At 47.2% G+C, this 23,815-nt stretch overlaps 1 pseudogene; it reads left to right on the top strand.

The window, feature by feature from the left end:
- The first annotated feature begins 12,818 nt into the window (after nucleotides 1-12,818).
- Nucleotides 12,819-23,570, top strand: LOC115311920 (annotated as a pseudogene).
- The last annotated feature ends 245 nt before the right edge of the window (nucleotides 23,571-23,815 follow it).

Below are 23,815 nucleotides of genomic sequence, written 5' to 3'. Positions count from 1 at the left end.
GGCATGTGGCCACCTACGTTCCGCTAGCTTACATAGAGTCGAGGTAAGAGCGATGGTCCGGAGATTCGCAAGAAGGCCGGGGGTTTGACAGGCTTGGCGATGTCCACTAGCTCTGCATGTTTTCAAAAGGTAGGTACATCTGCGGAGATCCAGACAGAATTAAGAGTGTCCAGGATCCATCTCGTAACGAGGCGTAGCGGATACCGCCCGGGCCGGGAGCAGTTCGCGCTGATGCCTGGTCAATCGCAGCGAGTAGCTCAGCCCGAGTGGAAGCGTGGATGCCATCAAGTCCGGGGGTGTCTGAAACTCCTCCCACATGAGAGGGAAGGGTGGAAGTGCGAGTAAAGAAAGAAGGAGCGCAGTCATATAGCCCGGAAAGAAAAAACGGGCTGCCTCAATCGCAAATTGCGGAGGGTACAGTCCGGAAGCAAGACACCCACTCAAGGCTAAATCAGGGGGCCGTGCTGCCCTCTGTATAGCATAGTGTGTACACCACACAAGCCGTAGAGGCGGAAGTGCCAAGACACGTACATCATTTGAACCAACAGCTCCGAGACAACCGCTTTTTGTGGTGCCGACCCAAACCAGTGCAACGGTGGAGCTCGGAGACAGCTGTGATAGACTACAGGTCGCAGGAGGCAGCAGCCTCCGCCTGGCTAAGTTCATTCCAGACGAAGAGAAGGTGCAGGTCCGGTGCTGGGCGCGATTCATCTAGCCAAGTGCATGTAGTAGTGCCATATACTACAGCCCGTATAAATAGATATAATTAAACTAATTGATTCTTTTAAGCTGTCCGCATCTGCTGGCTGAAATGAAATCAATTCCAAATCCCTTAAAACCACTAAAATGTTTTCCTCCGGAATTTTGTAAAAACTCTTTAAGCAGTCTTTAGATGTTTAATGTTTACCTGATGACTGGGAGGGGGGGGGGGTGTTATGCCTCTACATAAGGGTGGGCATAAGCATTCACCAAATAACTTCCATCCAATATCTCTAACAAGCGTTCACTGCACATTTTAGAGCAAATTATTCGCTCGAATCTTGCCAACTTCCTTGACTCAAATACATTTTTTATCCCCTGTCAGCTCGGCCGTCAGAAATACCTCTCCTGCGAAATTCTACTTTTATATTTCAGTCATAATCTCCATACCGTTCTGGACTGTAGGTCACAGGCGAACTGCGTATTTTTTTTTAAAGCTTTCAATAACTTCAGTCATCAATTATTGCTTTTCAGTATAATAAAACTTATATAGACTTGAACGTATTGAATTGGATTGAGTGATTTTTGCATAATCGCTCACAATTTGTAACAGCCAATGGCTATAATTTTTTTTTTAACTCAGGTGTTTCTCAAGGTTCAGTTCTTGGCCCATTACACTTTTTCAAATATATTAACGATCTGCCAGCCTGCGTCTCCTCCTCTGTGTTTTTTTTTGCCGATGATTGTGTAGTTTATTGAGAAGCATAAACCGATAAGGACATCTGCTTTTTGCAGTCTGACCTAATCTTAATAGCTAACAGGTGCCGCACACATGGCTAATGGAACTAAACATGACCAAGTGCAAATCAATGCGCGTATACCGCAGTAACACAGTTTACCCTATTTACTATCTTGACACCATGCAATTGGAAGCCGTGCAAATGTATAAATACCTTGTTTTTTATATGACGTCTGACCTGTCTTGGGACATTCATATAGTGCACGCAATTAACATTGCAAACCGGATGCTCAGCTCTCTAATGAGAAGTTTTCGTTCATTTGCCTCATCCCTTAAACACCTCTATAAATCACTGGTTCGATTGAAGTTTGAGTACAAAGCCACCGTCTGGGACCCCGGCATAGAATACTTCATTCACTCATTCGAATCGATTCAAAACAAATCTGCGTTTTATTCTTTCTAACTATTATCGCACTTCTAGTGTAACGGCTATGGAGCTATTATTATCTTTGCCTAATCTTGCTTTACGCAGACAACTTTCTAGCTTGTCTCTTTTACATAACATTTGCTATAATCCTACAATGCGTAAAATCCTACTAACCGCACCGTTATATATTTACAGTCGACTAGATCATCACCATAAGGTTAGCGTCCTGGCTTGCTACATGAAAGCAATTTTTATTCGTTCATCCCTCGCACTTCCGTGGAAGGGAACCATCTTCCTCGCCATATGGCAACTTTACGTGACCCAGCTGTTTTAAACATGGCCAGACTTTCTTGTTGTTTTCTGATGTACCATAAGTAGTTATTTTCGCCGTTTTGTTTGTTTATGTGTTTATCACTCCCCTTTGTAATACCTTTCACCCTGAGGGTAAATAAATAAATAAGGGAGAGGGGTCCCTCAGGTGAGTCCTGTAAACTTGAATGCAAGGAAGCAGTGAGCAGAGAGCGGAACATGTCCCAGTTCGTCACACGACACGGACGGCGAAGGCGGCGGATGTGGCCCGGGTGCAGACCTAGATAAAGTTCAATTCTCGTTTAAAACAAAATTGGTTCGCAAAAGTTGGTTTCATTTCAAGCAATGCAATCGGGAATCACTGTTTTTTGTGGTGATTGTACTGGTCTTTGGAAGCTCAAATTTGCTTGAAACATGTCGCGGCAGCGGTGATACTCATCAAAATACATCGAGCAAGAAGTTTATTTTAAACGGCCGTCTCAAAGCAGCGCGGAGGTTCCGATATTACACTCTGTAGCTAACGTGAAACGGGGTGAATACATAACTCATGAAGCAAATCTCGAAAGAAACAGAAAAACGCTCTTTTTCCCGCCACTCTGTCCGGCTTTCTATTCTTTTCTTGGCAACTCTTTTAGGAGGGTGTTTTCTTTCTGGAGGGTATTAAATCCAATTTTGCATGGGGCTGTCCTTGTAACACCGTGGCACACCATGGGTGAAGCCACCCATTGGAAACCGTGAGTAAACACCAGATTAAAAATTTCGTGCTAACCCGGCAATTCCCAAACGCAGGGTCTACAACGCTCCCTAACGCGGCCGAAACACTGGGGATAGCTACAGGTATCAGAATGCATCGCGGCAGCGGCGGCGGCGTCGAGCAACTCCTGGTGAAATCGGTCTATTCGTTGGAGTATTCTTACGTTCTTTTGTTTGGAGGTGATAGGTGAAGTAGTACAGACTTCTATTATAGTGACCTCGGGCTTAGGGAGTCTGTAATACAGAAATCTGTCATACTTTGTCCCGAAGATTCCTTTTGTTTTACAAGTAGTCAATGATCACATTTAAGTATGCTGGGATAGAACGGGAAGTTGTGCCGGTCGCTCGCTTCTTCCACGGACCGTGATCGGACCCAGGCTTCACGCCTCAGTGCCGCAGTCACCAAAGTATTGCTGCAGGATGACAGTAGCGCCTCCACTGAACTCCGCGCTGCGCATCTGCAATTCTCATCTGCTCTCGCACTCCTATTATCAAGCGCACTCTCGCGCTCTGCTTAGGACCGGTCTGCTCGCTGTGTGTCAGCATGCGCGGCTCAGGTGAGGGAGCGGTGGAAAGCTCCGTTCTCGACGAACCGACCAATCTCCTAACTTTTATCACCGGATCTCACTCTATGCGCGATAGTATGCGCAGAAAGCGTGATCACGAAGTGCAAGTCCCACTGTTGACTAGTTCAACGAACACGCAGCTTTCATTGCCTTCTCATGGAAGGAGGATATTAGTGCAAGGTGGCGCTATTACTCCACATGCGGATTACGCTAAGTTCTGTAGGCTCGAAACTACGAGGCTGTTTTCAACCACACGACCGTCGCACCTCACCTTCCATCCCATCTTATCCTGTCCTTGTTCCGCCAAAGGCGTTTGACTAAGTTATAGGCTGACGCGCCTCGACCTTTGTATGTTCTGCATAAACTTGCGGCATGAAGTACGTACTGCTGGTTTAAAACCCGACATTGCACGTAGAGATAGGTCTTTCCATCTGCATGTGTTGTTGTTGAGTCAAAAAGGAAAAGTGTTTGTAAGCTGGGCGAGTTGGTATAATGACGTAGTGTCCTGTTCTGTTCACTATGTCAAAAAGCAAAGTCGTGGTGGGCTTTGCTATGTAGCGTATTTAATTACTTCGGTGCCACTGTAATTCCCTCAGTGAGGAAATTACTTGCATTAAGTCCATAGAGCACTATAAGGTATAACCATCCAAACATAAAGAGGGCCACGCCTTTCAAATTACAAGGAGCGCTACTTTTCCTTGCGTTTTAGTATTTGTAGCGCATTAAACTCTTAAATGAAAAAATCACTACTAGGCCCCGCGTATAAGCATTACGTGCTAAGGCTGGCTAGAACTCGCTTTAGGTGTAAACTTTTTCAGTTCGTATGAATAGAAGATATTGTTTTAACAGTAGCGAATTTTGTTTTTTCTGTCCGGCAACAGGTACGGCAGAAAGCCAGTTATCTGCATATGTGCTGTCACTCTGGAGGTTTGTGGATTCATGGTATCCGCCGTCAACAACCTGCATCTTTTCATGGCGCTGCGTTTCATCGTTTCCTTCGCTATTGCTGGGATTCTGGTCACCAACTACATCCTACGTGCGTAGAGCAATTAATGAATAATTGACTACAATTCGCCGTGCAATGGGAGATGCACAACTTGGACTCATTGCCTCTGCCCAATAGCAGCGTCGATTTGAAAGAGAAAAGATCAGTGCTATGTCTTACTGACAGCAGCGGTCGGAGCTTCGCGGTTAGAACATGAAATAGTGCTCAAAGTTTCTGTTTGTTTTTTTTGTTTTTTTTTTTTTGGAGGAAGTTGTTATGAACAACGTAAATTTTAATATGTTATCATTTAAAAGGTCACTAAAGGGGGTTTTCGAAGTCACATTTAACGACGCGAACTCGGGATATGCGCTCTTACCATGCTAGAAAACCCAAAAATACAATAATTCATGTCTCATTTTCTAATTAAAACACGACTCAAAACTGTGACAAGAACCTTTTTTTTCGACAAATCTAAAAAAAGGGCGCATTGCAATGTTTGGTCACAGTTTTAATAAAAGAAAGTATCACCCATGATCGTAGAATTGGATTTCCTACGACCCCCGAGCGCGATTGAGTGTTCACAATACAAAATACAAAATACATGACAACTTCAGTGCCCCTTTAAAAAAACGTACGCAGCGAGACATTAATTGAATAACGCGTGTTGGTAAGTTACAAATGCAAAAAACGCGGCTCCGCAAAGAAGCAAATGCTGAAGGCCAATTTTTAGGCACAAACGCGAGCATAACAACACGACAACACATATTGTTATAGATATATTGAGCATTTACTTCTGCGGTTGCGTTTCTTTACAAGCAAGATCCACTTATGAAAGTGATACAAGCAATATCAATTTACACACGAAAGTGTAAACAAATGGGACGGACCATAGAACACATCTTTGTCGTGTACTGTTCTATGCCCACTCCTATTTGTTTATTAACTCGTGTGTAAATTCCACCTTACCAACACGCTCGGTTTTGTAAGATAGATATGCCTCCATACTGCTGAAATGTAACGCAGATAGTCTAGTTAAAATATTGCTTTGGTACTAATTAGGTGCATTGTAGCTAGTTAATATTTAACCACCTGACCTATTTGCGGTTTTTCTTCTGAGCCGTAGAGTGCGAAGTATGCGCGCCGAAGATGACAGCGCACCAAATTGCTCCCGAGCGTCTGTGATGTCCAAGAGCGGATTAGAGCAGTTACCCATTACCAAAACTAGGTATCGAAACAACTTTAGTCGTTAGTTCGTAGAGCGTTTTAACGCGTCACTGAGATTTGTCACCGCGTTACTTTAGATTTCAGCGATAAGCCACAAATAGCAATTTCGAGAACAGTTAAAATTTTACTGGCTGATTTCATAGTGCTTACGAATTCTTCTCAGATTTGTAAAATCTGCTCTTTTTTTAGATTTCTACTAAATTAACTTGGCTTTCTTTTTTTTTTTTTTTTGCGAATCACCTGGTGACCTTTATGTGTGACCATAAGGCTAAGTGAACAACCGGATGATTTAATCGAACACACAAATAGATGCACCCGTTTGTCGAATAAAGAAGGCGTCAGGGCAGAATAGGATGATCAGAAGCAAACATGCTGACAGATGGCCTCTGAGCTGATCACCGATGTTTCATTGCTTGTGGTTATAGGTGGGATGAAGTGTTAAAACCTACAAGGGACAACGAGTTTTCGCATTCTAAACGGATTATGTCTCCCACTTCAAAACGTTTGTACCTTTAGAGGATGGTTGCAGTGATTCTAGATTTGGGTCACGTTTTAATTTTCTTAAAAGTTTGACCAAAACACCCACAAAGAATGGTGTCGGCTTCCCTGTAACGAATAACTTTGCATCTTTTGGCACTAGTTGGCGAATGTTAGCTTTTTTATAGAACAATTCCTTAATAACGTCGAGGAGAAGAAATGTTAGTTCCACTTGTTGGAGCAGTTTACTCGACGCAAACTAATTTATTTATGCCAAACAAAAATATTTATCAAATGTAACGAGTAATGTTATTGAAAAGGCAGTACTGCAAATGATGCCATGGAAAACAAATATCTCCTTTTCAGCATAGTTTACAAAACGCCCAAAACAGTGTCAATAAACTAAAACAAAAGTATAAGTCAAAAGTAACAAGTGTCGTAATTTGATCTACGATGCGCAAAATAGTAACAAAAATATTATTCTCGGTAGTTATTTTAAAATCAAACTAGTTCAATAGTATGTTACTGAAGAAAGCAACGCGTTACCAATAACGCCGTTACCTGCAGCTCAATATTTTCTTAACTGCTTTTGAGGGATATACGTAATTGACTTTTCGTAGAAGTAAATTCTATTTTTTTTTTTTGTAATAGTTCGAGCTGACATATCTTGAGCACAATTTTACGTTGTATAAACCAAAATTGCTAGCTTTTGAGCTTATCAATAAATGCACGCCTTTGGCAGGACTGAGCCACTATTAGACTTCGATTTTATTTTTCAAAGTGTTTTGTTCCTGCCTTCGTAATCGTGCGTTGTGGACATATCTGCGTGCAATCCTAACGGCTGTGAACAATTATGTGTCGGTATGTTTTAATAAAATTTAAACTTCCTTCAAGCTGATCAATGATGCTGTTAAATAGATTTGAGATGTAAGGGAACTTCTCCATACCTGTTCTGCCCAGGAAGCTATTCCTGGGTTGAACATCCCGCAATGTAAAGAAACTTGATCGAAAATGCTGCCAGCGGCGACGGGAGGCTGCAGATGGTTCAAATGCATCTGCCATTCGTAATAATGTCAACATTTCAATCGAAAGAACCAGAACCTTCATTTTATTGCTTGTACGCGCCTCGAGCAGAAAGGGATCGTGGAGATTCTATTCCAGCAGCCTTTTTCCTCACGCATGCTTTTAGGGACTTGGCACAAAATAAAGGTCCAGAAGTGAAAATTAGCATAAAGCTTGCATTAAAGCCAGCAAAGTAATTTTAGCAATTACTTTTAGTTGCTTGCTTTGTTTTCATCCATGCTTTCTTTGTGGTGGTTTTCTTCTGTGATTGCCCTTGCGAGAGGGTTGACGTGTAGCTTAGCACGCGGCCCTGGCCATATCCGCGCAAGGAGAGCATCTTTCCTCGTCAGTTGACATGCACAACCTGCAGGCCAAGATTGACCAGCAGAGGGTGGCCGTCGCAGCTGTTCAACCGCACTCCGATTGCTCGCAGTTTGTTTCGAAGCAACCCCCCCCCCCCCCCACCGGAACATATCTGGATTGCTATCGCCGTCGCAAGGACAAGGACAAGGAGCACGCTGTCACCGTCGCTACTGCGGCCGCCGTGCACTAAAGCTTTACTGTTACTGTGCCTGGCCGAAAAATATCCCGGCCAATCACTTGAGGCGTTAGGCGACGTCGGTCGAACAGCAAGCCGTCCTTTCTTTCTTGCTGATCGGTTCACAGGCAATCGACGTCTGCTGACAGTGGGACGGAAAGCTTTCTGCCATCCCACCCACAACTAACACACCAAACCTGAACAGTGAAGAGCGCTTGGTAGCCAGTCAATGAATCTCTGATTTCAAATACCGCTCTGCGGTCCATGTCTTCAGACCTAGGTCTGCATCGGACTTTCAGGTGCACCTTCTTTTTTGTAGCGTCAAGTAACCATGCTAGGATTGAATTTCTAGGACCACATCAACCTAGATATTAGTATACCTGGCAGCGTTTTCTCGTTGACAGCAAAACAATCTAACTGTAGACATAGTAACCCTGGAGCTAGGCGACAAAAAGGGACGGGCAGACACCCCTTACAGAAATGTCATATCTGGACTTATATTAAAAAATACAGATATGGATATATAAGGAATTGGGCAGATATGGCCAGATATGCACAATCATGCCATATCTGGATGGATATACCCATATCTGCCCAATTCCTTATATACCATATATAGACTGCTTTATATGATCCCGTGTTTGGGTCTGGCAGATAGGGTACCCACCCCATATAAAGAAATTTTCACGTGATGCTCCTTCTAGCATCACATGAAAATTATTGCCATGGGGCAGGTACCATACTTTCCAGGTCCAGACATGGGATCATATAATGCATTTCTATGAATATTCACATAATATACATTTTGCTGCTATCCCACACTGCCAAACGTGTGCTTACGTAGATATATCTACAGAATAGGCCACTGACCAATCCTTATTGCTCTGGTTCGGAATCTGTCATTCCGACAAATATGTATGCTACAAATATAGAATGCAGGCGATCGCTAGCTCGGAAACATTGTAACATATCATTCGACGTCGGAAAGTAAACAGCCCTTTGGCGGGATTGGTTGTCGAGGGAGCAGACCGAGAATATGGTTTGCAAAAGAAGTTTTATTTATAAAAGCGCCAAAGCTCTAAACAAGTACTTCCCCCATTCAAGAAAAAAATGATAAGAAACAAAACTTTAATATAGCACAGACAAACATTAAAATAGACTAAAAATGTAATAGTACAAAGACACCTATTAAAATAAAACAAACGGAAGGCTACAATTAAGTTGTAAACTATACGAAAGTTTCAAAGTCGTTGATTCCTACTCACAGAGTCACAGTCCTGATTCAACTCTCCGGTCGAGCACAGCAGTTTTGACAAGGGCTTCCTTGCTAGCCTCGTCGTTGAAGTCCTTCCTTGTACCGTGTGATATGTTCAAAGCCCCCAGTCGCTCCTCGCTGGCCTTGCTTTTCCGTTCGGTCGTCAAATCTTCCCGTGTGATTAACACGTCACACACTCACACAGACACAGTTGTTTGCCGCGGAAGCAATACAAGATGAAAAGGTCATACTGCTCCTTGAACACGACGAGGTCACCACTGTTTCCCGGACTAGGAAATCACGAGGGCATCATATCTTTTACTAAAACCTTATAAAAATGAAAAATAAAATAATGAACACATAAGAAACAAAAACAAAAGGACTAAATCATGAGAAAAAAATGAAATAATGAACACACAAATAAAAATCATAAAAGCACGAAGGACTTGCACAGACTGAACAGTTACTGAGTTTCCGTAAATACCGGCCATCAAAGGCAGCATAATACCGATGCCGGCCAGTTACTGGAACCTCCAAGGAAAGACTAGCCAGCAAAGACAGCAAAAACCCGATGCCGGCCAGTCACTGTAACTTCTACAGTTGGACTGGCCAATAAGCAAGACGAAATCCCGACGCCGGCCGGGGCCGGTAGCTCCCCGGTGCCCATGGCCAGGCGCTGCCATCCTGTTACCATGGGCGGGCCGGCGTAGTCCCGATACCGGCCGACGCGGAGTGCTACCTGCATCTACATGTTGACTGGCACCATATAGTGCCATATAGAGGAGTATCAGGCATCCTATACTGTTATATATGGCAGCCACTGGCACCATATATGACTTTATCTGGCAATATATGTCGTCATATATGGTGTCACCTTACCATATCTGCCCTGATTTCAGTCCTTGTATGGCAATATATGACCGTATATGTCTACTTATATACCCATATACGGCCCTATATTAAACATATCTGGGTCATATATGACATTGCTGTAAGGGACGAAACTCCGAACACAGCTTTCGTGTCTGTCCGTCCCTTTGTGTCCCCTAGCTCCAAGGTTACTATGTCTATCCTTAACCAGCTCGCCTGCCTACTTGCTTTAATCTAACTGTGAATGGTATATTTACTACATAATCCCATTCCTTGGCAGGGTCACATCTAGCCACAAATGGGTTTGCAATCATCATGAACGAGGTTCGTGAAGTCACGAAGCCGTCAAACACGACAAAAAAAAAGCATCGGCTTACTCTAACTGTCCACTCGTTGCGTCTCTTGTAACACCCACTCGTTGCGTCTCTTGTGAACGGCTCCAGACAGCTCACTCCCAAGTCGAGCACATGCTCAAACTCCAGTTTATTCAGCCATCAATTAGCTGGTAATCATCACCTTCCCTTGTGATGCCCAATCAAGAGCCGAGTGGCTGGAGGTCGTGGGAAGACAACTGCGTTCTCAATACCACCTTGTGACCGGACTGGTAGCCTCTGCCGCACCTTCATGACTTCCCGGGAAAACTTGCTGGAACGTCTATTTACATCAAGGTAGATGTCATGGAACCTTATATTCACACCCCTATCAACCCAATCAACCCATTTAGCAATCAAAAGGTCACTGTTACCACGCCGTTTGGGCTATCCGAGTATTTCCAAACGCCGTTCGGACAAAGAAACTCACCCAAACTTTTCAGCGATTCATGCACAAAGTACTACGCGGGCACCCTCTTGTGTTTAGCTACGTCAAAGGTCTACTCATTCCCAGCAGTTTACCTGAAGAATATGTACGTCATTTTTTATCACTCTACAAGCAACTCCGTAGATACGGTATTTTCATCAGCGTGGCAAAGTACTCCTTCAGAAAGTCCGACTGAGTTTCTGGACCATCGGGTGACACCTCAAGGCAATCAGATAATTCCTTCTCAAATCAGCATCAACAGGTACTTCTTTCAACTAATCTCCCTTCGCACGCTATGAGAATCCTTAGTCCTTGTCAACTTCCAACGACATTTTATCAACAACTGCGCGCCCAAATTCTCAAGCTACACAGACGCCTGCTGCGCTTTCCCAAGAGCCCCACTTCCCCAATCGATTGGAAGCCGAGTGCACTGGCGGTCTTTATGGGTGTGAAGCAGGCTCTTGTCAACACAACCCGCCTAATATAATGACAGCCCGACAAACATACTAGGCCTATGGCTGGCGCTTTGGCTGTCGCAGGTGGACCTGCGCTACTAGAACTAGAGGAGCTTATGCTCCACTTCTTTTTCTAATACAAATTAAAGCCAGCAGATACGCGTAACAGCACGTCTGGTTGCGAGCTATTTGCTAGCTACGCTGTGATAAGGCACTACTGGAACTTTCTTGAAGGACGGCTTTTCTACGTCCAATAATACCATAAACGTTGGCGTTTGCATTTCAAGCTAATCTACAGGCTTACACTTGGCCCATGAAGTTCGTCATCTTGTATATATGTTTGTGTACACAACAGATCTGCGTCACGTACCGTCTTTGACACAAACGCCTGCATCGTTCGAGCTGTGGCTGTTACGTATTCCATTCGCAGCGCATGCGTGGAGCTGGGAGCACACCGTGCGTGCGATGGCCGGAGGTTTTTTTTCTTCCACTCTGCGACCACACAACCCCTTGTCAGTCTGCTTTGAGCGAAGATGACGTCGCCAAGGCGCTTGCCGATGTTACAGTCAGTTGTGTCCACGATAGTACGCAGAGCAAACACCGAGGCGGCCGATGCTCTCTTAGACATCCATCCACTTATTGCGACCCCCGACTTTTTGAGAATGTTGAAGAGTCAATAGGATAAGGTTGTAGAGCATGCAGGATTCATGCACCTCTCAACGGCATCGACCTGTTCCGCCGCCACTCGCGAACGGCGATTGGGTGTGTGACACATCAGCGGGAACCTGATCGCACAGTGGCGAACTAGGCTGTGTGGGACGCTTGGCCTTGGACAGTGCTCGCGCGTGGAATCAGAAGCGGAAGCTGGGCGCAACGCCGTCCAGAATTGTGAGAACAAGTAGCCGGATGTTGATAGCCACTAATCGCAGAACCGGCCGACGCTTGGTCGTCGCCGGTATGACACGCCCGCGCAGTCCCAAGTTGGACGCTTCTGTGGCTCGCTGGCTTCGTCCACTTCTGTAAATTTCCTCCCCCACACCCCGTTTTTCGACGCCCCCCATCCCCCCTCCCCCTTCCCGTGTTTACCACTCGTTGCCCCATAATGCGCATACGGCACGTATTTACGCATATAGTGAATGCTATGACGCACACAGAGTGAATCAATTTGATAAAACCCCAAAAGGATGCTAATATATGCAAATCAAAATCAAAACAAACAAAATCGAAGCAAGGAGTTAGGGAACGAAGAACACGCACTGGATTAGTAACAAACTCTGCATTAGTAACAAATAGCAAACATTCGCCTAGACGACGGCTTGCGTTCCTTGCCATCTAGCCAAGATGCAGCACCATACCAAAGTATCTCTGCATTTTTTTCAACCACCAAACGCCCGCCTTGACCACCTCATGTCGTATTTTGCACCCTGTTGTGTTTTTTTGTGAATTATTGAACATTGTCCAGTTTCGGTTTCAGACTCTTGGTTGGCAATATGGTGTCCTTGTGTGTGTGTGTGTGTATATAAAGTATGGCGTCCTAAATAAACACGTTCTGTTCTGTTTGGCATTCCGTCGGCTGCTGGGCTCGTCATTACATGGCGACGAGGATGTCCTCCCCTTCGATATGTAGCGTGTAAACGGCGCCGTCTCTAACGAGCGTCGCCATGGCCTTCGTCGGTCTCGCCCCTCCGGAACCGTTCCTGGCGACACGGGGACGCCCGTCCGTGCCCGGGCCGCAGTGGCATGGCATGTTCAACGTCTACCTGCTTGCGCCTGGTGCTGCCGAATTTCCCCCGGAGCGACGCAAGGTCCTCCTGCTGCACTGTCTGGGAGCCGAAGGCGAGCGAATTTTCAACATACTACCGGACACGAAGCCTCCAAGCACCGCCTAGGACAAGAGAAAAGATGCAGCGAGCATGCCGGACAAGTAGGACATTGACGTCGCTTCCTTGGCCCAACACTTCGCTCCAACCAGCAACCTGGTCATCGAGCGACACCGCTTCCACCGGAGTCTCCAATCTCCAGACGAGTCTATTCATGACTTTGTTGCCGCGCTACGTGAGCTCGCAACGCCGTGTTGCTTCGCGCAACAAGAAGAGGCACTACGAGACCAATTCGTGACCGGCGTGTCTTCTAACCGCGTTCGTGAACGCCTGTTGCTGGAAGGTTCATCGCTACATTTTTCCACCGCAGTCCAGATAGCCCTTCAACAAGAACAAGCGGCCGAACAAATGAAAGAATTTTTCGCGTCCGTACAACCAGTGTCGGCGCGCCCTTGCAAGTATTCCGAGCCGCCTTCACAGTCTTCACGTTCACGGCACGTTACGCGAAGTCATCAGCAGCATGTTCCCCGAAGCGCTAACACGTCACGCTCTGCTCAAGGGAACCGCCCCTCATCTCGTGACCGCCGCGACGGCCGTCGCTCGCCTTCCGTACCACGCACACATTCGCCGCACTGCTTCCGTTGCGGCTCTCGTCGGCACCGCGCGTCATGGACTCGTTGTCCAGCACAGGGACAACGCTGTAAATTTTGTGGTCGCATTGGCCATTTCAAGGAAGTGTGCAACCAGAAACGCTCGCAGTCGGCCGTTCACGAGGTATCGGTCGACAACTCGTCGGAGGATGACACCGTTCAGGTCCTTGTGCTTCAGCGTCCTCCAACCTGCGGAATTCATATCGATGTTCAAATCGGGCAGGTTAACTTGCAACTTCTAGTTGACTCTGGGTCATCGGTGTCCATTTTGTCGAAACGAGTATTCGACGAACATTTTCCGGGTCTAGCTATTCTGCCTGTTCCGCGCGTTACTGCTAGACTTCTCGAAAAAGCCCATTCCAGTTCGAGGTTGCTTCTTCTCCGAAGTCTGCTTTTAAGCACACAAGGCGCAACTTCTCTTCTACGTTGTGGAGCACGGAACTTCGCTCATTGGCTTTGATGGTATCAAGGCTCTAAACCTGCGCATTGAAGGGCCTACTATGCAATGCCTTCAAGCTTCCTCCGTCGCTGAGGAACATACCTCCAATGCTGTCGCCCTTCCACCACTGCCTTCAGCCCTTGTACACTTCAAGCCTTTTTTCACTTCACACTTAGGCCTCGCCGAAGGCTTTGTTCACAAAGTCAAGATCTGCGGTTTAGCCCGTAGCATCAAAGCTTCGTCGCCTGCCTTTATTTTTGCGACCTCGGGTGTCAGCTAAGCTTCAGCGCCTGGAAAGCCTTGACATCATTGAACGCATTGAAGCGTCAGAGTGGGTTTCCCCCATTGTTGTCATTCAGAAGAGAGATTTGAGCATTCGACATTGTGTGGACCTTCGCGAACCCAACAAGGCTATCGTTCCCGACATGTTCCCCCTGCCACACATGGAAGAGCTGCTTCATGCACTGGTGGGAGCCACCCACTTTTCAAAACTTGACCTAGCTACAGCCTACTACCAGGTCCTCCAGCACAAAGACAGTGCAGACTTCATCACCTACGACGGCTTGTTCCGTTTCAAAAAAGTTTGTTTTGAGTTGGCCTCAGCGCCAGCAGCGTTCCAACGCCTGATGTCGCAGATTCTTCATGGCTGTCGTGGCGTCCTCTTTTATATTGATGATGTTATTGTCTTCGGCAAGTCGTCAGAGGAACATTTGCAGAACCTGGCCAAAGTCCTGCAACGCATCAAGGATGCAGGCCTTAGACTGAATCACAAATGCGTTTTCAATGTCACAGAGTTGACATTTTTAGGTCACAAGGTGACTGCCCAAGGCATTTCGCCCCTCCCAGAAAAGGTAGATTCAATCGTGAACACGCCTGTTCCAAATCAAGGCTGCAGAACTCTGCTCCTTTCTAGGTCTCGTGGACTATTATTCGAAGTTCCTTCCTCACCTAGCTGAAGTCGTGGAGCCAATGAGAGCTCTTCTTCGCAAGGACCAACCGTTTGTGTGGTCCTCACAGGTTCATGCCAGCTTTTGCAAGGTCAAGCTCCTGCTTTCTTCTGACCTGGTGCTTCATATGCTTGACCCTGCTCTTCCAATTGTAATCTTGACGGATGCATCTGAATGCGGACTAGCGGCCGTTCTCCAGCAGCGACAGGGCCAGACACTTCGCACCGTTGTTTTTGCTTCGCGCACCCTTTCACCTGCTGAAAGGAAGCATGGTGTTGGCGAAAAAGAAGCACTGGCCTGCATCTGGGCGTGTGAACACTGGCATGTGTTCCTCTGGGGACACCCATTTACCCTGCGAACAGACCACCAAGCCCTGGTTTCGCTTCTGTCTTCACGTGGTTTGGGACGACGTCCGCTTAGGGTCGCACGCTGGTGTGCAAGACTGCTCTGCTACAATTTCACAGTCGAATATCAGAGAGGTGCGCAGAACAGAGTAGCGGACGCTCTGTCTCGTCTTCCCGCCCCGACCAGGGACACCGAGCTGGTTTTTGAGGAAGAAGCTGTCTGCCTTGTTGAGCCTACGTGTGTCACCTTGGAACAATTCCAACAAGCAGTTCTGAGTGACGCTGTTCTGACTCAAGTGAAGTCCTACGTCACCGGTTCTTGGCTTCCGCACAGACGCCTTCCTGAAAATCGGTTGCCGTTTTTCAGAATTCGAGAAGAATTGTCAGTGGTATATGAAGTCCTACTACGAGCAGAGAGGCTGGTTGTTCCCTCGTCTCTGTCGGCCCAGCTCATTGCTACGGCGCATGAAAGCCACCCAGGAATCGTTCTGACTAAGGCAAGGCTTCGCGAACAATTCTGGTGGCCAGGAATGGACAACCAAGTGGAGATGGCCATCAAGAGCTGCAGTACTTGCCAGGAAGCCGACAAGTCAGCCAAGACATCAACTGCTCATGCAATCGGTTGACTTCCCCGAACGACCATGGCAGAAGGTTGCAATAGACATAGTTGGTCTCCTAGAGAGAGCCCCTCAGAACTGCAGGTTCGTGATTACTCTGATCGACTACCACTCCAAATGGCCGGAAGTCCATTTCAGCTTAGAAGTAACAGCAAGGACTGTAACGGAGTTTTTGCTCAGCGTGTTTGCTAGAGAAGGCCACCCCGATGAGGTAGTATGTGATAACGGACCAGAATTCACGTCTAGGGAGTTTGTCCACTTTCTGCAAGAACGGTCCATTCGGCTCTCGCATTCATCAGTGTACTATCCCCAGCAGGGCCGTACCCAGAAAAAAATTTCGGGGGGGGGGTTTTCGGGGACAACGGCGGCCATTTTGAAAGTGTCTATTGTCTTATTTTCGCCTATGAATCATGTGCATCGGTGGCATATAATGGAGAGTTACAGCAAACCGGAGAACCGGTCCCGGTTTGGTACCCGGTAGCCGACCGGCGCCACTGCGCGTGCGCAGAGGTGGAGATTAAGATCGGCTGGCTGCCAGTGCACCGACCAGGGCCGTACTCAGGAAAAAATTTCGGGGGGGGGGGGGGGGGGGTCAGAACCCCCTAACCCCCCCCCCCCCCCCCCCCTGGTTACGGCCCTGATTTCCCAGGCCAATGGCCAAATAGAACGGTTCAATCGCACTTTTAAGTCATTCATTCAGCTGGCTGTTGTGGAACGTCGACCGCTGCGACTGGCTATCACAGAGTACCTCGGAATTTACAGAGATGCACTACAGGGATTGCCCCTGTGATTCTCCGTCATGGGAGATTACCAAGAACACGGCTGAACGTCGTCGGCTTTCCATCACCGTTACTCGAAGAGGAGCCAGCAAGAGAGCTGTCAAAGTTGAGACAGCAAACAGTACACCGACAGAAGGGGAGCAGCAAAGAACACAAAGGTTGCTGTAGGAGACCACATCAGGGTTAAGAAGCCAGCCGTTTCCTTCAAGGGTGATCCTGTTTTCAGTCGTCCAAAAAAGGTCGTCAAGCAGCGTGGCCCGTCGTCCTTCCTTCTCGACGACGGACGAACTTGGAACGCCTCCAAGTTGTGCAAGGTGCCTGCACTTGCGGCTGACCAGGACTGCATTCAGGCGAGTGACCCATGGGTGCCCCGGAGTGCTTCATCTCAGGTGCATGAACCTGTGCCGTCCCAGGAACTTGTGCTGCCAGAGGAACATGCGCCGTCCCAGGAACCTGTGCTGCCCGAGGAGCCTGTGCCGTCTGAGGAGCCTGTCCCGTATCAGTAAACTACGCCACAGGAAGAGCCTGTGCCGGGTCAGCAAACTACACCGCCTGAAGAAGATGGGCCGGAGCGTCGAGTGCAACCCCACAGGGACAGGCATCCACCTGTTAGGTTCCGGGACGATGTCTAGTGATCCCTTCCGTTTTTTTATACTATGGTTTCTGTTGTAATTGTGAGCTGTAAGTCAGATGCAGTTCTGTAAAAACTGTATAATGTTTGTACAAATCGTATGATGTATATGTATATATATTGGTTGCATATATCTGATGGGCAAGTCGTAGCTAACAATGCACTAACCATATAACCTACTAACCAATGCACACCCAAACAAATTCAAGGAAGGGAATATGTTGTTTATTGTGTGAATTATTGAACATTGTCCAGTTTCGGTTTCGGATGCTGGTTTGGCAACATGGTGTCGTGTGTATATAAAGTATGGCGTCCTGAATAAACACGTTCTGTTCTGTTTGGCATTCCGATGGCTGCTGGGCTTGTCATTACACACCCCTCTTCCATCTCAGGAGTTCCGATATGCAGGGTGCTTTACGAAACACTGACCGGATGGCCCCTCGTGAAAATTGTGTAGTACGTATATGTGAAAGGAATTGCTCCTGCAGAAGGTACGCAGAAAAAAAAGGCTGATGTCATAATGACCTCTCCCGAAGCGCATGTGTAGGGAAAATAATATCGTTCAGTATAATTAGTTGAATAATTATTTTGACTAATTAACTTTTATTTCTAGATATAAAGGTAAGCTTTCAATTAGAAACTTCAGGGACTTCATTTGATTAATTGTGTTGTGTGTCCGTTAATTTAGAGTACCGGAAGTTAGCCAGAATCAGTGTGCGTCTGGTGTCCCAGCAATAGATGAAAACATTTACCCAGGGCCGGTTTGCTCACTTCGCGGCTGCAACCGCGGTTGCGGCCAAGCGAAATTTTTATGTCACGTGACCAGCTCCATGGAGACATAAAAGTACCTATCGTCTCTGCCTTATGGTAGAGAAATTCGTGTCGGTTCGAGCACAAAGGGTCGATTGAGCTTGCAGGAACTGACCGTAGAGGCTGGCAGTTCCAGCGCAATAGACCTATTGCTAAATACCGCAAGCATCAAGGAGAATGCAGGGATTAGTGTTTTACGCGGCACACGCTCACGCCTTCCTCGTATAAAAGATTCGAAGTAAATAACCAAAATAAAGCGTTGACGAACACGCGTGGAAGATGCAATTTATTTTAGATATTTGCTTTAGAAAAGTGACTACTGTTGAGGTCAGCACGTGGGGTGCGTGGAACACCAATCCCTGCGTTCTCCCTGATATTTGGGTAGTTTAGCAATAGGTCTCTTAACCGCATCCTCACGTTAAGAGCGGAATAGGTAAAGTTAAGGCCAAGAAATGGCAATATGGGCCGAAAAAAAAATAAAAAAATCACGCGAGACACAAGTAGTGGCGTTCTATTTATATATCTGTGCCGGCGTCTATGTTCGCAGTCTGCTGCAATCGAGCGGTACCATTGCGGGACTAGTCATTGCGACGTGAAATTTATGGGTTTGCAGCACTCTGCAACTTTACTTTTCTGTGTTTGCAAAAGTTCTACAGTTTTTTTAGTTGACAAAATTTCAGTGTGTGTTAGTACTAAATGGGCGCCTGCTGTAATGAAAAATTGCGGTGGCTTAGCTCGGCTATGCCAGGATATACGTAGCGTGAGCTTATGCGCACAAAATGAGAGGCGCTATCCAGCGGCTCCGGTGCAGCGTCAGACTTGGCTACTGCGCAACGGAGGCGCACAGTTGGGCACGTAACGGCGCCAGTGCGTCTGCCGCGGCTATGACGTCACTCTTCTGGAATGCGCAGACCGGCGAGGCGCGCGCGGCGGCGGCGGCTCCGGCGCGCCAGCTGTGCGTCGTGGGACGTCACTGCTCCTCGCGCTTGCGCAGCACGGCTCTTCGACAGCCACGTGAAACTGCTCAACCTCGGCCAGTGTAGCTCACGCTACAAAAAAAGTTGTAACAAGCGCCTTGTACCTTTAAAAACACATGCAATTATAGTTGTTGGGGAGAAGATGCTTGTTTCGGCCCCCATTTGTACGCAAGTCAAACCGATTTTGTTATCTTAACCTCCTTGTATTGAAAATTATAAAAAAAAAGTGTATTAACTCATTACTCAGCTAGATCTTTTATTTTATTTTTATTCCGGCGTGTGAATTCAACAGATGGCCCCCCAAAAAACAGCGCACGGCGCACTCGTGCAAGTGAATGATTTGTGGAAAAGGATTACGCTTGAAAAGGTAGGATACACGCGTAAATGATAAATTTATATAAAAAAAATAAAGACATTTACAATTTTCTGTAATGCCGAATTAGAGTGCAGCCCTTGAGGAGGAGAAGGGGAGGGTATGCCCCTCTTCCTTCACCCCCAAATTTAGCGGGGAAATGTTTCCACTAAATGTAGCGAGAATATTTTCCGCCAAATTTAGCGGAAAAAAATTAATTTAGCGGGAATATTGGCAATTTCAAATGCGTGTGACGTCACACGTGACGTTATACGTCATGTGTTTCCTGTAATGACGTCACGTGTGGCGTCACGGGGGTAATGTTGCGACGTTACCCTCGTGAGGGTATTCTTCGTGACCCTGGCGACCCTCGTGAGAGTAACGCTCGTGACCCTCGTGGGGGTAACCCTTGTGATGTCACACCACACGTGACGTCACGTGTGACGTCATTATATGAAACGTCCCATAACGCAAGCGCGGTTACGCCGACGCCGACGGCGACGACGCTCAAGCGGGAAACGGGCGCCTAAGAGCTGTGCTCTAAAAAATAGACAAGTTCAGCTGTGGCACTATCTGAACGCGCAACATTCATGCCGCGACAAGTCCTGCTGTGTAATCACTCGACTGCAGCAGACGGCGAGGAGCGTCGCTGGCGCAGATATATAAAAAGAACGCCACTGATTTTGTCTCAAGCGATTTCTTTACTTTTTCGGCCCATATTCACTTTCCCCGCCCTTAACTTGCCGCTCTTAAAGCGCATGGCTGCTGTTAATTAGACTCAAATTCCAAGCCTCGGCGGTCATTTTCAGAGAGCAAAATCTAACTTTTTTTGCTCAAGCGATTACTGCGGGTTGTTTTCAGATGTCAATTCAAATACAGATCAGGAAAAGCTTGTGGAGATTTATACCTTTACGTCTGGAGACCGGTGCTCAAAGGGGAACCCGATGCCCATCCCACCGCGCGGTCGACTGCTACCAGCAAGGGCGGTCGCCGCGCCGGGTTCGCCAACGCCATGCCCACAACGATAACCCCGGTATCCAACGGCGTTTATTGGGAAGGAGAGGTCCCCAGCAAGACACTGCGGTCAAGCGAGCCGTGGACGTAGGGTGTCCGCAGCGCTCGCTGACCTGAGAGCCGAAAAGCACTCCGAGCGGAGTCATCGCCGCGGTGGTCCGAGCACTCGGCGCTGGCCGTCGTCGAAGGAGTTTAGGCCAGAGCTTTCGGCAGACGGACGTCCACACGGAGAAGGGGACACCGACTGTCAAAGCCAGGGGAATCGCTTGCGTTGAGTCACTACCGGTCGGACGAGCTCACGCCGCGACTGGACCCGTCGCCCGGAGTTCAATGCAGGGCACCTCGCCTGACGGCCGTTCATGCCCGACTGTCCCGCGCGATCTCGCTGGTCCTCCAAAAACGGGAGACGCGCGGAGGACCGCGAGAGAGTGGTCCAACAGTGTGGCGTACTATCTCCAACACGATACGAAACGAGCAGGCTCAAAGCCAGACGACTCTGGTTGGAAACTTCCGCGGCTTACGCCTTCTCGGAAGAGGGAAAACAGTGGGAAAATAAGCTACGTAATTGTTTAGACAGCATAACGCAATGATGTACCTGTTGGCCTATGTCGCTAAACATTTCTAAACGCGTATATACAGTTTTTGCATCACCCGTAAAAAAAAAATTATTCTCTCAGTTTTATGTTATGATATAAACAATCACCCATTGCAATCTGTAGATGAATACGAGTATCTTGGTCTTATAATCACTTTAAAGAAATCTCCAGTGGAAGAGTCATATTGCTTGAATTGTTCAGAAAGCGATGGCGAAACTTTGGCTTCTGAAAAGAAATTTAAGGCACTGTACTCCAAAAATAAAATTAGCGGTGGACAGCTAAACTGTTCGTCGTGATTTGGAGTATCCTGATGTGCTGTTGGAACCTTCATGGAAAACACATATTAGTATCCTTGCAATTTGTGTACAATGAATATGGGATAACGGCTTCGGTATATTCGAACAATTTCATTCAATCTTAGCTTAGACTTAATGCGAAGGTTGTGAAAGCGCAAGCGGATAGCCTTGATTGTCTTGACTGGAACACTCGCTGCGGGAGTGCTCGTGCAGCCGCCGAGGCTTCATGCAAAGTAACTAGCTCGCACTTTTAGCATGCGCGAACTAACAATAGCCTATGCTAAGGTGAGATGAAGTATATGCTTATACTGTTACCAACAAGTTCCTTTTGTACTTTATTCGTTCACATGTTCTTTGGAAGTGACCGTTAACCATCCCCCTCTCTGTGGCATCTTCATCATGCTAGATACTGTTACCAATACACTCATTTTGTACAAAATTCGTTCACGTATGGAAGTTATCGTTGTCCGTCCCCTTCTCTGTGTTACTTTCCTCATGCTTGATACTGTTATCATGACCCTCGATTTGTACTTAAAACTATAATACTTATCACACATAGCTCGTCTTGAAACCCGTCGCAAAATCAATCGTCTTAAACGTCTTTATATTGTACACAACTCATCATGCCTGCCTTTCGAGGAGTGCACGAAATTTAAGTTGGGCTGGCAAACGCGTAATAAGCATGTAAAAACCATTGCAGTTCCCTACTGTATCACCGAATGCTTACGAAATGGTTTCTTCACACGTACAATCAATGAATGGAGCAGTTTACCAGAGAGTGTTACAAAGGCATCTACCAAGGCATCATTTGCAGCAATGATTCAGCAACCTTTTCTGCTGTGATAGCCTGTCGTTTTCTATGTATTGCCTTCTGTGTTTGTCTTTTTGTTTTTGTAAGCTCACTTACCCGTGACTTGGCTACCAAATGGTAAATGACAATATTTTTAAATAAATAAAAAGTGAAAGCCGTTTACAACTCCCTGTAGCACCGAATTATAGCGCAGCTCTTGAGGAGGAGGGTAGGGTACTGGGGGTGGGGGGGTGGAGTGACCTGGGGGTCACGTGACGATGCCGATGATGTCATCAGTGACGTCACTGATGACGTCATCAGTGACGATGACGATCCGGACTCCGATGACGTCATCAGCGATGATGACGATGCGGATGTCGGTGACGTCATCCGTGATGATGACGATGACGATGCGGATGCCGGTGACGTTATCAGTGACGTCACTGATGACGTCATCAGTGATGATGACAATGACGATGCGGATGCCTGTGAGGTCATCAGTGACGTCACTGATGACGTCATCAGTGATGATGACGATGACGATGCGGATGCCGGTGAAGTCATCAGTGACGATGACGTCATCGGGGAGGTCACGTGACCTCGGCGGGGGGTCACGTGACCCTGGGGTGGTCACGTGACCTCCGGGGGGTGTCACGTGACTTCGGGGGGGGGGGGGGGGTCACGTGACCTCGGGGGGTCACGTGGCCTTGGGCTCCCATGACCCTGGGGGAGGGGTCACGTGACCTTGGGATGGCCTTGGGGGGCGCGTGACCTTGGGGTGACCTTGGTTACGCCGACGCCGACGCCGCTCAAGCCGGGAACGGGCCCCTAAGAGCTGCGCTCTAAAACACCACTCGGATAATGTTTTTCAGTGACTAACTCCCACTTCAGCGACTCAAATTTTAATATAAATTTGCGCGAATAAATAAAAGCCCACGTTGGCAACTTGAAGCTTCGATTAAACGCCATTTGAAGACATTGACTAGCAAGGCCTCTAGTGTGTTTTCAGAAATGCGGAAGCAAGTCTGTTTATCTTTCAACACCCGCAGAAAATACACTTCATACATTTTATGATTCTTGGAATTCCAACATAAAGCGTGTTGCAAACCATACTTTATAATACCCCTACATGTGATTAGGAGTTACTTTCAATCTACATAACGTGTTTTGCGTAGCAGTGCTGGAGCAAGTCGCAGCCAAAAGCCGCGGCCTGTATGGCACTATCGCCATCAGCGGCTTCGGCATCGGCCTGCTGGTTCTCTACGGCTTCAAGTCCTTGCACATGAATTGGCAAACGATGCAAATTGTCATCATGCTGCCCACATCGGTCCTCCTCATGTCCTTCACGTAAGCGTCTTCCTGTTCCGCACTATGTGGCTGTCCTTTAAAAAGACACTCACATTCGCGTGTACCTGTTGCCTGCGTATATATATATCAGAAACTTCGGGCTAACCAACACATGAGAACCAGATGGAAGGTATTGTGGGCTAGAAAGCTAGGTGTGAAGCTCGCGTGGGCAAGAGCAATCCCACGATTCAAGCCTTCAAAGCGGAGCGTAAACTTTGTGCCTGCACTACACGAGGCTTGAATAGAGAT

This window comes from Ixodes scapularis, unplaced genomic scaffold, assembly GCF_016920785.2.
Source record: "Ixodes scapularis isolate PalLabHiFi unplaced genomic scaffold, ASM1692078v2 PGA_scaffold2__306_contigs__length_199485367, whole genome shotgun sequence".
NCBI classification, from domain to species: Eukaryota; Metazoa; Arthropoda; class Arachnida; order Ixodida; family Ixodidae; genus Ixodes; species Ixodes scapularis.
Note: the sequence above shows the minus strand (reverse complement) of the source record. Positions and strands in the feature narration are given on the sequence as shown.